This window comes from Furipterus horrens, unplaced genomic scaffold (assembly GCF_987537825.1).
Source record: "Furipterus horrens unplaced genomic scaffold, mFurHor1.1.pri manual_scaffold_17, whole genome shotgun sequence".
NCBI classification, from domain to species: domain Eukaryota; kingdom Metazoa; phylum Chordata; class Mammalia; order Chiroptera; family Furipteridae; genus Furipterus; species Furipterus horrens.
Window position 1 is genome coordinate 113,629,722 of NW_028327187.1, and position 4,282 is coordinate 113,634,003.

A 4,282-nucleotide genomic window follows, 5' to 3' on the forward strand; every position below is an offset into this window, starting at 1 on the left:
CTTGTAGCATTTGCTGATTCTTATGCTGTAAATACTTCCACCATGGCCAGTGCCAAGAGACCAACATGATGGCAGTCAGCTCATACAATTCCTGACTTTTTAATCATCAGTTATTATGGGCCAGTGTGTGCTGGCGCCATACCCCACTAGACAAAATGCTGTAGATAAGAAGTTCCTTTTATTTCTGTTATAATTATTCTTGCTTTCTTCCATCACTAGCTTAAGGTTCTCAAACCCACTGGAGATTTTATTTATTTAATTTTAGAGAGAGGGAAAGGGAGGAAGACAGGGAGAGAAGCATCATTTGTGAGACAAACATTGATTGGTTGCCTCTTGCACACCCTCAACTGGCGACCCATCCCACAACCCAGGCATTTGCCCTGACCAGGAATTAAACCAGTGACCTTTCAGTTCACAATCCAGTGAGCCACACCAGTCAGGCCCAAGAAGTCCCTTTTAAATAAACATCATAACCTTCTTCCTGAGTCATAAGAAAATCTGATATTTGATTGGGTAAAAGTCATCCTGTTACTTCCTAATCCCCCAAATGAAGATTGGATATGAATATTTTTCAAGAAATAGGTTTATATGGACAGATGCTAAGAGTGAATGCCTAATTTCTCAGAAGCATCTTATCTGTCTGTTAAGTAGAGCAAACACCATGAGGCAATTCATCTGCATTGTGTGTGACTTAATGTCACCTTAGTTTAAAATGCTACTTTTCTAACCACAGAGCCATGCTGCAGTTATAATTTTAAATATAAAAAATGGCCCCACAGTGAAAAATGTATTTCCAACCTGTTGAGGCATGTGAGAATGCTCTTGACTCTGCAGCAAACTGGTCAGAACCCTAAGGTGTCATGAGAGAGGTCAGGGTACCACAGGGACTTCCTAAAGAGAAAGGTACCACAAAGCAACCAAAGATCCTCTATATTCCTTGAACATTTTTGAGAAATTATGTACTAAAGTCTCAACAATATGCTTAAAATCTTGCAGTAATCATCTGGCTGGCAGAAAAATACATTCTTTGAAATAACCACATGAAGTTCATTTTTAAACAATCCATGTCTGTGTAGAGAAAGCAAGCTGGTTTAGTGAAGTCAGAATAAGATCCTCAGAAGCCTCAAATAAGATGTAAGCAATACATTTGAACTTTAAAGAATAAATTTAAACTTTTTACCTCGCCTCAAGCCAGATCTTTGTCGATCGGTTATCTCTAGGTCACAAGGGAAAAGTGAGGTGACTCGCACATAAGCATCTGTACGGAGGTCATATTAGGGATCATTGAACTATGCAAGTTCTAGCAGAGCCCTGATCCCTTGTTTTCGAACCCAGACAGAACTGGGAACTGACCTGCATGCCATCATTTATTTCCTTTATTTTCTTGAATTAAAAATGAACTCAGTGTACAAAAGTGGGGCTCAAGGAATGATACAAATGGGTTGCATTCAAAGGACCTCTATAAACAATAAAAAGCAATTCTCTGGAACTGTAGAACTCAAAGTAAATAAAGTATGTGGGCACTTTTGGTGGAAATCACAGGCGTTGGAGATGTTGAAGTCCCTAACTCAGAGTAGTTGAGAATGTGACCTTATTTAGAAATGGGATCACTGCAGATGTAATTAGTTTAAGATGAGGTCACACTCAAAAATCTTTAACAAATACTAGCAAACCTAATTCAACAGCACATTAAAAGGATTATATACCGTGACCAACAGGGATTTATTTCTGGAATGTAAGAGTGTTCAACATGGAATTTAATCAATATTATATAACACATTAACAGAATGAAGGACAAAAATCACATGATCATCTCCACTGATTCAGAAAAGCATTTGACAAGATTCAACACCCTTCCATGGTAAAAACAGTCAACACACTAGGAATAGAAGGAAGCTATCTCCACATAATAAAAGTCCTATTTCAAAGATGCCACAGAGAACATCATACTCAATAGTGAAAGACTTAAAGCTTTTTCTCTAAGATCATGAACAACATAAGTGTACCTGCTCCCACCACTTTTATTAAACATAGTATTAGAAGTCCTAGCCAGAGCAATTAGGTAACAAAAAGAAATAAAAGGCATCTAAATTATAAAGGAGTAAGTTACATTATCTCTATTTGCAGATGACATGATCTTCTATGAAAAAAAAACTCTAAATTAGAGTCCTCACACAAAAATGTATAACTATTTAAATGATCTAACAAAGTTGCAAGATATCCAACCAACACACTAAAATCAACTGTGTTTCTATGTACTGACAGTCATCAACCTGAAAAGGAAATTAAGAGAAAAATTGCATTTATGTAGGATCAAAAATAATAAAGTATGTAGGAATAAATTTAACAAAGGAGGGGAAAGACTTATGCATGAAAACTTCAAAACACTGCTGAAATAAATTAAAGACAAATAAATGGAAAGACATTCTATGTTCATGGATTAGAACAATTAATATGATTAAGATATCAGTATTATCCAAAGTGTTCTACAAATTCAACACAAGCCCTATCAAAATCTCAATGGTACTTTCTGCATAAATAGAAAAATCCCTCTTAAGATATTTATGTGGAATCTCAAGGGACCCTGAACAGTCAAAGCAACCTTGAAAAGAAGAATAAAGCTGGAGATCTCACACTTTACAATTTCAAAACATACTTTAAAGCTACAGTAATTAAGACAGTGTGGTACTGGAATAAAGACAGACCTAGAGATCAGCAACTTTCAACCCTTTTCATCTCATGGCACACATAAACTAATTACTAAAATTGTGAAGCACACCAAAAATATTATATATTTTTAACCAATCTGACCAAAAATAGGTATAATTTTGATTCATTCGTACTGTACAGCTATTGTCATGTTGGCTGTTGTCATTTTTTAATTTGAGAATCTAAGAGAAAAGAGGTCAGTGCCCCTGACTAAATAGTCAGGTATTATATATTTTAAAAATTCTTGTGGCACACCAATTGAAAATCACTCCTGTAGACCAATGGAATAGACTAGAGAGCCCAGAAATAAATCCTCACATGTATGGTCAAACGATCTTTGATACAGTTGCCAAGACCAGCTGATGGGCAAAGAACAGTCTTTTCAACTAATGGTTGGAAAAACCAGATTGTCACATGCAAAAGAATGAAGATGAATGATTATCTTACATCATATACAAGAATTAACTGAAAATAGATTGAATACCTAAACTTAAGACCCAAAACTATAAAACTCCCAGAAGAAAACACAAGGAAAGAGGTTCATGACTTTGGATTTCTTGGACATGATACCAAAAGTACAGGAAACAAAGGCAGTAAAAGACAAATGGGACTACATAAAACTTAGAAACATTTGTGCTTCAAAGGACACAATCAATAGGGTAAAAAGGAAACCTATGGAATGGGAGAAATATTTGCAAATCACATATCTGATAGGGGGTTAATAATGAGAGTATTTGAAGAACTCCTGCAACTCAATACTGAGGACAAAAAAAACAAATGGCACAACTGAAAAATAGACAAAGGACTTGAATAGACATTTCTTCAAAGAAGACATACAAATGGTCAACTAGCATATGAAAAGGTGCTCCACATCACTAATCATCAGGGAAATGCAAAACCACAATGAGACACCATCTCATACTCATCATGATGGCTAATATAAAAACAAAAACAGAAACAAGTATTGGTAAGGATATGGAGTAATTGTAACCCATGTACACTGTTGATGGGCATGTAAAATGGTACAACTGCTATGAAAAATAATATGACCGGTTGTCAAAAAATTAAATATAGAATCACTATATGTTCCAGTAATCCCACTTCTGGGTATGGAGCCAAAAGAATTGAAAGCAGAGTCTCAGTGATTGCTATTCTAAGGGAGTAGGCCTGCAGAGGACCGGAAGGCTCTGGCAAACAGCCCACTAGGAAGTGAAACATGTCAATAACCATACGGGTGAGCATGAAAGCTGAACCTCCAACTGCAGTCAAATCTACAAATGACTGCCTCATGAGAGTCCATGAGCCACCACCCAGCTAAGGTGCTCTGACACTCCTGAGCCACTGGAATGGTGAGCTAACAAATGTTTCCTGGTGTAAACTACTAAGATTTTGGGGAGTTTGTTTGACAGCAATAGAAAACTAACAGATAACCATAGCACTAACATTGTGAATGGAATGAGGACATCTAAACACAGCTACAGAGAACCATCCCTGTTTTTCAACTCTGGCTGCTCTTACATTAACGGGGAAAAGAAAAAGTTCATTGTTGAAAGTGCTTTGTAAATGTACATAA